The sequence below is a fragment of the Meles meles genome, chromosome 11, assembly GCF_922984935.1.
Source record: "Meles meles chromosome 11, mMelMel3.1 paternal haplotype, whole genome shotgun sequence".
NCBI classification, from domain to species: Eukaryota; Metazoa; Chordata; class Mammalia; order Carnivora; family Mustelidae; genus Meles; species Meles meles.
The window spans coordinates 86602080-86614198 of record NC_060076.1 but is presented as its reverse complement, the minus strand read 5'-3'; the positions used below and the strand labels follow the sequence as shown (position 1 = coordinate 86614198).

At 41.8% G+C, this 12119-nt stretch overlaps 1 protein-coding gene across 2 annotated transcripts in view; it reads right to left on the bottom strand.

Moving 5' to 3' along the window:
* Positions 1-12119, bottom strand: part of TRPM3 (transient receptor potential cation channel subfamily M member 3) — a 495097-nt gene that overhangs the window by 318576 nt on the left and 164402 nt on the right. The window lies entirely within an intron of this gene.

Genomic DNA, 12119 nt, shown 5'->3' with positions numbered 1-12119 from the left:
CATCAACAGAAGCAAGCACTGTCATTTTTAAGGCCACATTCAATTGTGTTTTGCTCGTAAAGGTATCATGTCTAATTAAAAAGTCTCTTTGGGAGTAGAGCATGAGCACAGGTATTTTTTTTTTTAAGATTTTATTTATCTATTTGACAGACAGATCACAAGTAGGCAGAAAGGCAGGTAGAGAGAGAGAGGAGGAAGCAGGCTCCCTGCTGAGCAGAGAGCCCGATGTGGGGCTCGATCCCAAGAGGCTGGAATCATGACCTGAGCCGAAGGCAGAGGCCTTAACCCACTGAGCCACCCAGGTGCACCGAGCAGAGGTATTTTTTTAAAGCTCCTTGGGGATTCTTACGTGCAGCCGGAGTAGAGAACTATTATCTACAAGGAAGTGAGAAGGTACTGGAGATTCTGCCTTGAATTTCTCGGGGTGAAACCGAGCCCCTGCCCAGCTCGGCAGGTTCTTTTCTAATTTATCATTCTCTTTCATTAGTTGTTGTTGTTTTTTTTCCCATTGTATTACTACCATTGCCATTACTTTCATAGACTTGTGTGTCCGTTGCGTGTGGCCCCTCTCCTCTCTCAGGAACGGAAGCTCCAGTGGACCCAGAACAGTATTTGGTATAGGGTAGTTGCCCTATTATATATTTGTCAAATAGACAATTTAAATCCATTACACAGCAGCGTTCTCACCTTGCAATGGGCATGGGTCAAACCAGATTGCTGTGAAGATCTAGGGAAGTTGTGTGTATATAAACTAAAGTGGGTGGTGGGAAATGCTGAGAAATGTTATTCTTATTACTACAAGACACTGTCTAGCCCAAAATGTTTCCCCAAAGAGTTCCTGGCTCACAATTTTCAACATCAGATTCCCTCATCTGGCTTTTGGCTGTCTATTGTTAACATGTAAATTGCTCACCTTGGTGGAATAATATTAATTAGGTGAGTTTTCTCACTTAGCAACCATTAGCAGCTCTAAAATACAGAACAAGTTAACTCTGAAATAAATGAAAAGTTGAGGGGTGTTCTGTCCTATTCAGGCAGGGCAGCCCCAGCTTGTAGAAAGAACTGGCTAGGATGATGGAGAGGGGGAGAAAAATGGGACAGGGTGTGGACACTGGGTCCCCAGGGGACCGGAAAATGAGAGAGAACTATGTGAGGGATGAACTTTGTGGACCCTGAACTGGGGAGGTCTAGGGTCAGCTCTGATAAGAAAGGTAGAACAGTTATGCTTTTAGTCAACATTAGTTAAGTCGATGACCGCCATATATATATGCACGGTCCATGTCCAACATGGGGCTTGAACTCACAACCCTGAGATCAAGAGTCACACACTCTTCTGACGGAGCCAGCCAGGAGGCCCAGTGATTGCTATATAGTATTATCATTTAATCCTTAATACAACACGGCTCTTGATATACTGCTATCCCAATTTTAGAAGAGGAGAAATGGTCATTCACAGATGTTCAGCTCCTAGAGAAGCAGCGTAAGTAACAGTCATAGGGACACTCAACCTACAGAGAGACAGTCTGGGTTAGAAACCCAGCTCTAGCACATACCGGCCATGGGACCCTGGGCAAGTTACCTACGTGCCCACGCATCAGTTTCCTCTTCTGCAAGGCAGGGATGATAATGATTGTAACGACCATCTAGGGTTGTTAGGATGGTTCACTGCCTCACTATTTACAAAGCACTCAGAATACTGGCACAGAGTGGTACCGTCTAATGTACGTAAGGACACAAAGCTTGTGATTGTAGAGAGCCGGAACTTTCACAGAGCTCATAGAATTTATATGTATCTTGATGGATGTCACACACTGAACACACATGCAGCCAGCATCCAGACTGTGACACAGAAGATTCTCTCCGCCCAAAAGCTGCACTCGTGCGTCCCTTCTCATCCCATCACCCTCCCTCCTCCAGATTAACCCACAGTCTGACTTCTCACACGCAGCATAGGCGTTCCTGTATTTTTTTTTTTAAAGATTTTATTTATTTATTTGACAGAGAGAGATCACAAGTAGGCAGAGAGGAAGGCAGAGAGAGAGGAGGAAGCAGGCTCCCTGCAGAGCAGAGAGCCCGATGCGGGGCTCCATCCCAGGACTCTGGGATCATGACCTGAGCCGAAGGCAGCGGCTTAATCCACTGAGCCACCCAGGCGCCCCAGGCGTTCCTGTATTTGTGGGAACCGCACAATGCCTAAGTTCTTTATCTGACCTCTTGCACCAAACATTATATATATGAGATACATTCGTGTTGCTGTGTACAGATAAAAATCCTTTAGCCTTCTTTCTGGGCAGTACGAGAAATTTACCCATTTATATATCTAATTTACTATGGATAGGAATTTGAGTAGTTCCTAGATTTAAGCTCTTTAAGCTACTGTCCATCGTAGTGCTATAAACATTCTCCCAGTGCTCTTTGGTGAACACGTGTACACAGTTTTATGTGTTACATACTTAGGAGTGAAATTTCTGGCTCACCAGCTATGAACGTAGTCAGCTTTAGATCGTGCAGTAAAACAAAGTGGGTACACAAGGGATACCCCATCCACAGTGAAAGGGAGTCTACTTCCTTGTCTTTTCCACTAGAGCTGTTCTGGAGGGAACAGAGACATCTCTTTGTGATTTCACTTTGCATTTCTTTGATGATTAACGCACCTGAACACCTGCTTTTTGGGCACTTGGATCGCTTCTTCTGTGAAGTAATGCCAAGATTTAAACTTAGGTTTTTCTAGGTCAAAAGCCTGTGGTCTCTCTGTATCCCCCACTTTTTCAAAAAAAAAATCTCTCCCTCCCATGGTTTTCAGAGAATTCTAAGTCCTGATTTAGAAACTGAGGGTGTTCACTATTTTTATTTTATGTTCACTTCCCCCCCTTTTGTAATTTAGAGAATTCTCTTCTGGTAATGGAGGGGAAGAAAGGGGGTCTTCCATAAAAGACATTTTTGCTCTTCCTTTTGTTGCCATTCAAAGCAGGATTAAAAAATTATCTGGGCTCTGCAGGCCAGCTCAGAGCCCAGGGGAGGGGAAGGAGCACACAATAAGGGAAGCTGACCTACTTTTCCAGGCTCCGTGACACCATTTCTAGTCACTGCAAGGTGCTTTCACAACATTTATATCTGAAACGGAGCCAGGTGCGTGGGGAAGCACGTGTCCTGTATGTCGAGAACAATGACAACACAGAAAGCCTGTGAGAATTTTGCAGGGCAATGCAGTTCTGCAGTTTGGGGTTTTAAGTTTTACTTTCATTGTTCACACATAGAGGTAACCGAAAGTTTCCCCCACGTTTCCTGCAAAGCTTTTTCGGCAGGGATGCTAAGCAGAGGAAAGGTGCTATTGTAAGATGTATCACTTATAAAAAACCCTGTTTTAGCTTTTATTTGCCTTTATGACAGTGAGCAGGACTACTCCCTGGTTTCTTAACTTCCCTTGTTTTATGAACAACAGCATTAGTACCATCCAGGATACGACTCCCAATTTATTCATATACACATATTTTTTGTGTTGTTTGTTTATGTTTGTTTTTAAAGATTTTTTAAAATATTTTATTTATTTATTTGACAAAGAGAGATCACAAGGAGGCAGAGAAGCACTCAGAGAGAGAGAGAGGTGGAAGCAGGCTCCCCGCTGAGCAGAGAGCCCGATGCGGGGCTCGATCCCAGGACCCCGGGATCATGACCCAAGCCGAAGGCAGAGGCTTTAACCTACTGAGCCACCCAGGCGCCCCCATATACACATAATGTTTTATATGTAAATGTCTTATATATGTATACATTTTACATATAAACATGTTTTTAATACATATAAGCATATTAATATATCTTGATATATAAACATATATATAAACACGCATATACAAAAACATACACACACACACACAATTTCTTTTTTTAAAAGTAGGCACCACGCCCAGCATGGAGCGCAATGTGGGGCTTGGATCTCACAACCCTGAGATCAAGACCTGAGCTGAACTCAAGAGTCACACGCTTAAGTGAGCCCCCCCAGGCACACCCCAGCTCCTACATTTTCATTCTCATCCTCAAAAGCCAGCTTTTTAAAAACTTCTCATTATAAAACACTAAATTGTTCTTCACTCTCATAAAAGGGTTCCAGCTAATGGATTTATTTTCTTGGCTTATGTCCAAATCATAGACAGTTTTTCTTCTGGATGTAAAAGAAACTTCTTCCTCAAGAAATCTTCTCAAATATAAATTATTTAAAATGATTTTTTTTTTTTTTTTAGCTTGGGAAATTTGGGTCGGGAGGTACATTTTTAATCACCTATGCCAATCTGAACATTGCTGAAAGCAAACTATAAGGTTTCCAACTAGAAGCATTCAGCCCTATTCTGATCTTTCCCTGTCTTCCTCTGTAATGACACACGAAGCCTGAAAAACAAAGAGCCCTTTGATGAGGGCAGTAAGTTGTTAGAGTGTGGCGTGTTCTTTAGTTTGGGTATACATCTATGAAGAATTGAGACTGTGACCAGCAGTCTGGGCTGAAGGTTGAAAATGAATGAAGCTATTAACAATTGCAAAGACTGTCTTCCAAAACGCGGCTTGGGCAGAAGCGAGGCTATTAAACAAACAGCACACTCATTAGGAATTTAGAATCCGCAAACGGGATTTCCGCTGTTCCCGGCAGTTGGTATTCCGGCCGCTATGCATGGTAGGTGGCCGGTCCAAAACGTAGTCCCCACTCTTGGTGAACTCCCAACACGACATTGGACCCAGGGTCACCTTGGACATAGATTTTCCTGGTAATTAATGCAGGAAGATGTTAAACTTTCTGCTTCAAAGTTTTAATTACATTGTATCTTTACCACAAACACGTCTGTTCTTTTGTTGATACTGGAATGTTTTCCTACATTATATTTTTCAGGAGAGAGTACCCTCAGCTTAAATTTTCATGACGTTTCCGTGACTTGGCATTTATACTTAAGTTTATTTGTTTATTCGATTAGTATTTTGATTAGTATTTAAATACCCACTACAGCCCGAGCATGGAAATAACCCCTGGACAAAGAGTGTTCTATGAAATAGATATGATCGATGGATTCGTGGAGCTCACAGTCCACTGAGGGTGGGGGAGGGGGCAATAAACAGGCAGAATATCAGATGTCTATTTTATGAGAATTTTGGTGCTTTAAAGGCAGTAAGTTACATGCAATCATAGTGAAAATCCAAGGTGGGAATCCAGTCAGAACAGTCATAGAAGGAATTTCCGAGTTTATGGAACTGACAAAAGCCATGTGTAGCAGGAGCATACAAATCATCCACAGGCAAAAGAAGAAAAAGTTGTAAATGGGGATTTATCATAATGTAATCACCGGACAACTAGATGAGAGCAACTGCAGAAAGCTATTTATCATGGCATCGTTTGTCATCCCGGAAAACTGGAAAACTAGATTTCATGTTTAACAACAACAGAATTAGTCACCAAATTAAGGCTTATGCTTATAATTCAAAAGTATTCATTATTAAAAATAGGATTGGAGGTGGATGATAGTAGTGTCTAATGGTTCTGAATATAGCTGCTGGAACAAAATTGCTTCTGTCCAAACTGAGGTTCGGCCACTCAGTAGCTGTGTGACCTTGGGCAAATCATACAACTTCTCTGTGCTTTAGTTATCTCATACGTACAATGAAGATAATAATCTAAGAGAGGGCTGTTCTCAAATTTACAGGAGTCAATATACAAAAAGGAATTAAAGTGTCTTTGTGTGTTGTATGTTATTATCATCATTTACTGACTTAGAAAGCCTGGCCATTGCAAAGTCTAAAATGTAGGTTACACAACCATACAAATAATATGCCTAACTTTTTTTTAATACTCTTGCATGAATAGAACAGAACATAATAGAGAATATTAATGGTGGTTATATCTGGATGATGATTTTAATTTTCTTTTTCATTTTTCTGTATTGTTTGTGTTGCATTTCTATAATTAACCTATATTACTTTTATAATCAGATAAATAAAGCAAGTTCCCTTTTACAAAAACACATTTTTGTATTTTCATTTCTAAAATCTTCCAGTGAAGTGATTTCAAAACATAATGGTACAAAAATCTATTTATGGAGTGGCAATCGCATAATGTCATCTCTTTTCATGGCTAGCTCCCTTCTCTCTTTCACCTGTCATTAAAATTGGGCATTAAGAGGGTGCCTGGGTGGCTCAGATGGTTAAGTATCTGCTTTTGGCTCAGGTCATGATCCCGGGGTCCTGGGATCGAGCCCCACATCGAGCTCTCTGCTCAGTGGGGATCCTGCTTCTCCCTCTCTGTCTGCCTCCCCCCCATTCATGCTCACTCTCTCTCATAAATTAATTTTTTTTAAAAAGTGGGCATTAAGGAGGGCATGTGATATGATGAGAATGGGCATTATATGCAACTTATGAATCACTGAACACTACATCAAAAACTAATGTTGTACTATATGTTGGCTAACTGAGTTTTTTTTTTTTTTTTAAGTGCTTTCCAGGTGCACCTGGATGGCTCTGTCAGTTAAAAGTCAGAGTCTTGACTTTAGCTTAGGTCATTACCTCAGGAATGTGAGATGGAGCCCTGTGTCAGGGGCCACGCTGGCTGTAGAGCCTGCTTGGGATTCTCTCTCTCCTTCTTCCCCTGGCCCCCAGGTGGTGCGCTCTCTCTCTCCTTCTCTACCCCTCTAAACAAAACAAAACAAAACAAAATTGCTTTCCAAAGTGCTAAGCATTATGTCAAGCACTGGGGATATGGTGATAACCAACGTGACATTTTCCCCTCTAAACAGCTTACAGTCTAGCTGAGATACACAAAAAAGTAAAAAGTCGTTTGTGGGCCAGAAGTGGTCCCATGTTTCTGAAAGTTCTCATGAAGGATATGATTCATCAGGTGAGCCTGGGAAAATAGGAGGGACAAACGGAATGGTTTATTTAGGTGGGAGTGGCCCAGTGTTCTCAGCAGGCACGGCTGTGTGTGGACACCAGGGGGCGCGCAGAACCACGGGGGTTTCCATATGGCTGCAGCCTGGGGGAGTGGGAGGAAGTGAGTCTGAAGGGCTGGGAGGAGGTGAGATTCTGGGAGGAATTCTCTGCCACGTTATGGAGCTTAAACTTAACCCTAAAGACAATGAGGGGGGCGCCCAGCCGGCTACATCAGTAAAGCACATGACTCTTGATCTTGGGGTCATCTGTTGGAGCCTTATGTTGAGTGTAGAGATTACTTAAAAAATTTTTTTTAAATCTTAAACAAAAAAATTCTGAAAGATAATGAATGGGGAGCCCATGGAGGATACTAAGGAAATATAATGGTGATCAGATCTGTGTTCGCAGGAGGTTTTGTTTTATTATTATTTTTTTTAATGATATAAGTTTCTGGAAAAGATTCAACATTCTTTCGTTTCTAGTGGTGAGAATTTTCTCCTTCATCTGAGACATGGGAGTCACTGCCTGGCCAAGGTAGTCTGCGTTTCCTCCCCATGCCTGAGTCACAGGTCCACTGGATTCCCACTGATGGAGTCCATGTGCAACTTGCAAGCTCCCCAAATACTAATTTGGCACTATGGCTTGGAAGAATGCTAATGCAATTCATTTTGGTGTGACTGATGAGATGTCCCTACACTGTTTACCTAGATTTGAAAAAAATGATTTGAAAACCTCTCCATGCAGTCATCTTCCTCTTAAACTGCGATGGTAAACTCTACACAGAATTGTAGTTTCTAGCAAAACCCTCTAAAAATGCCTTATTTAAACAATTTAGAAAGTATTTCAGTAGCAAAATAGCTTTTTTTTTAAGTAGTGCCACAGTAGAGATGCATGGAAACTCACAGCAGACCATGATTTGTGGCCTCAAAAAACCTTTTCAGAATTCTCTATTTGCTCTTAACAAAGAGCTTTCATGAGCTCATGGTGTTGTTTTTCAGGTGACTAGAATACAGTTTTGACTTAATCCATCAAACCTACGTGGGCGAACCTCCCCGATATTTTCATGGGTGTCGTATTAGTCGTGTGCACCTGACAGGATCACTGAAACAAATAACATGGTTGAGAACAGATAAAACCAAGACCACCTAGTATTTCATGGATTGTACGAGAATCCTGAGGAAAATGTGTCTCTTTCAAGAAATAGGGTTGAGCTGAGGCACCGAGAATGGAGGTCGCCCCACAGTTAATGGGCAGATGGGTTCTGGGGCAACTGGAATTAACCAAAATGAAGACAGAGGAGAAAGCCAACATGATGGCCTATGCATTCATTGAAATGAAGAATCTGAAAAGGCCCGTTCACTCTCATCCAACCTCCCTAGCCTACACACAGTCTTTCTTATAGCACCTCGACTTTGCTGGTTACTTGATCTCTTTTTCAACTTTTCAACCTTCCCGATCTGTTACACGAAAATGTCCCGATGCAATCAACTTAGCCTGGGGAAAACAACCATTAGATTTCCCATCTTGCCAGTCAGCTTTCATAATGGTTAATAAATAATTATATTTGAATGGGTGGGGAGACAGAATGTCAACAAATAATGATGATAAACTTCTTGAATAATTTTCAGCTCAATATAAGAAACTCTAAATCTGCGGTTGAGTTGACCAATTAAAAACAAACAAAAAAGAGGACAGGGACAGCGTTCTATTATCCTGTAAGTAATCACATTATGGATTAGAGGAGTTTGCTTTAAATGTCAAAATATGTATCATGCACATAAAAGAGGAATGAAAACAGAGGTACAATATTAAGAGGTAAACTAATTCTTTTAAAATATACTAACACCCTGTTCAATCTTATCCTATTACATTGCTGGCTCTTCACAAAACATACTCCATAAATCATATTATATCATCATGATACTTTTAGAATTTGAGAAATAGGACAGAACTATTAAGTCTTGTTGCTTACATAACCCAGGGGCAGAGACGCTCATTGATAACATTTCTGTTACAGTCTGTTCTTGAGTGTCTCCAGTAACTTCCAGAGAAATACAGATCTTTGCAGAGTGAAAGGAATGTCTTCTGGAAGGCCCTCTTGTTCTTTCCTGTTTTCTGTTACCATTCAACATGCCAACTGTTTTGGTAATGAGGATGGAATTCTATTTAAACAAACCAACCAACTAATAAGCTTTTCCAAAGAAAACAAAACAAAACAAAAACCATAACTTGTGTCACTGCATTTCAGCGTTCCAGAATGGGTGATTTGTTGAACAAAACTTCACCCTGGACATCGAGGCTGTTTCCTTTGCTGGAAGGGGCTGTTCTAGGGCAGACTTTGTTCAAGGTCAGGAGGCTCCTGGGATCCATGAACCAAGAAGTGTTGGATCCTCCAGAAAACAAATGCAAGTCCCTGATTAGAAAAGGGCCATTCTCCTAATCATCCACAAGCCCACGTTTCTTCCTTAAAAGATCTGCTCACTGCCTTTCAGCTAAGACTCTCACATTTGATGAACTTAGGGCACTAATGAAAACACATTATTTAGTTTAGCAGCAAAATTTTATTGCTCACCTTACAGCCTGACCCCATAGCCAAGGGATACCTTGCTCCTACAACTACGATTGTGTTGAATTCTTAAATGGTGTGTTAGGACATGTTTTTACCTGTGAAGTTCATACTAAGGCTCTTAACAGACTCTTTGGTAATGACCAAAAAGATCTGCTAGTGAGATGTCACAAAAATTAAAAGAGCAGTTCCGAATCACTGTTTACACGGCATAAGCAGAAGACTCTTGACACTGGGATAGAGATAATATAGAAAACGTACAATTATTCAGCTCCTTCCAGAAACACTAATTGTTTTGAGCATTTGTGATGGACCAGGCTTTCTGACAGGCTCCGGGAATTTGGAGAAGAATGAGACATGGCCAATTCTGGGAACAGTTTAGAATGTAGTCTCTCCTGAAGGGTAAGTAAAAATTCACCTGAGAGACTGAATAAGGAAGGGAGGGAGGATGGGCAGGACAGGACTCTAGACAGAGTGCCGGGGGAAATGACAGGAGTCTATCGAGTTTGCAGGGACCAAAGCCTGTGGGAGGTCACTGGGAGCTGACTCTGGAGAAGGAAACAGGAACCAGTTGCTGACTGGCCTAGTAGAGCCATGTGAAAGATTTTGGACTTTATTCAGAAAATAAGGGAAAGCAACTGAAAGAATTTTTAAGAAGGAAAGTGACAAAACTGATTAGAATCATCAAAGAAATGGCAGAGCATTCAGGCCATTTTTCTGCCGCTAGGCCAAGTACTGACAAAAATGGTTTCTCTACTGACCCAAATAACATAAAAATAGACTTAAAACTAGGTGCCTCTTTTTTGGTCTTACAGGTATACAGACTAAAGTCAAATGATGGGCCACAGCTGTGAGACACCAAATGTTTCATGCTCTAGGGCCACTCAAGAGAACATCTATAATCTCTTTTCTTTTCCAATGGGGGCGGGGAGGTTTGCCTGAGAATGGCCCATGTCAAGGTCATTGAGTTTCAAAGTGCTTTTGCTTTTCAGGGTCACCTAACCAACTGGGGCTCCGATGAGAAGGCTGTCATCTTAACACCTGTAACTGGGGTGTGGGGTCCATAGACACTCTTTCAAAGTGAAGAATGAACTAATCACCCCTGGGGAAGATTACTGTGGATAATATTTTTCTTCTAGTCTCAAAAAAAAAAAAAAAAATCAGTTTAAGAACACAACACTATTTCCAGAAAAATCTGTGATGTTCTCAAGCATTTTACATGTTTCATCATGAACACATACTCTTTAGAAACCAGGAAGTCTATTTTTTGAGAATCCTGATAGTTGAGAAAAGTTTTAGACATGTGGTTTTTGACCATCTCTTAGCTGCATAAGAATGGGCCTTGTACGGAAAACACTTTTTTACCAAAAAAATTTTTTTAAAAAGTCCACACTGTGTGTGCTGGACTTAGCAACTGCGTAAGACTATCTTTCTCTGTTTTAGACTCACAGATTCAACATGTGCTCCTCTGTTCAGCTTAAGCGTGTGTGTGATATGGTGCCTGGTCAAGCCATTGCTGTATCTGTCCTCTGCAAGAAAGAGACTGGGGGTCCTCCATTCAGTGGCAAAGCTGGGGTATAGGAAGGCCAACAGCCCTACGCTGGCTGCTGGGAAGGACTTCCTGGTCATATGGGACCAACGTCCATTCCTGAAGCTACCACTGCTCTGTGTCAGTTAAGCATTATTTCTTCAAGTACTTGATTGCATTGTTTTCCTCAGTGGCTTTGATACCAAGATGCAGTGGGCAACAGTGTTCAAACTTCTACTCCTCATAAGAGGCAACATATGTCAATTGTTCAACATGGATTCTATGCTAAAACACTTAGAAATTATTTTGTAGGCAATTAAAATGGAAGTATTCAATATGACTATAGAATGTGACCAAGAACCCAAGAATCTGGGTCATACACCAGCCATTGCTCTCCAGGTCCAAGCTCTAGGGCAGAACTCTCCAGGGACCTAGGAGGGACCCCAGATTCAACCCCTATGGCTTAAAGACGGTTGGCTGAAAAGACCAAAGGCTGAATCAGACTGAGGGGGCCACCGTGCCCAAGCCCCAAATCTTGGACCTCACCAGGCGACTGCCAAGACTCTCATCGAGAGCCAGCCCAAGAGCTCAAAGAGAAAGATCAAAAAAATGTGTTTTGCGACGCCTACTGCAGATTTAGTCTAGAAAAGCTCCCACAGTTCTTCTGAGGCTGGGGTCATCAGGAACATCCCTGAAGAAATAGCATCCCACAAAGAAACAGAGGGGAAAAACAAGGCTTCTTCCAGAAGAAAGTAGACCATCTCTACTCTGGTCACATGGGGACAAAGTTCAGAAGGAAACCAAAGACCACGAGGGCACTAGCCACTTCTCCCTAGCTCACTGTAAGAAAATCCATGTAGAGTAAGAGACAGTGACGGTCCCTCTTCTTCCTTCCTTCTCTGCTCGGGACAGTGAAACATTCTGTTACTCTTACAGCTCAACGACCAATATAATATCCTTCAGCATGTCCGCCAGACCTCTTTGGTGGAGGAGTGAAATGCCTTGATCCTGATCCAGTTCTGTTAAAGGATCAGATACAAGTGTATAGAGGTATGTGGGAGGGTATGAAGGGTTTCTGTGTCCATTAGACCCCTCCCTCCTGCCAAATTGCAGTGAAATCCTATT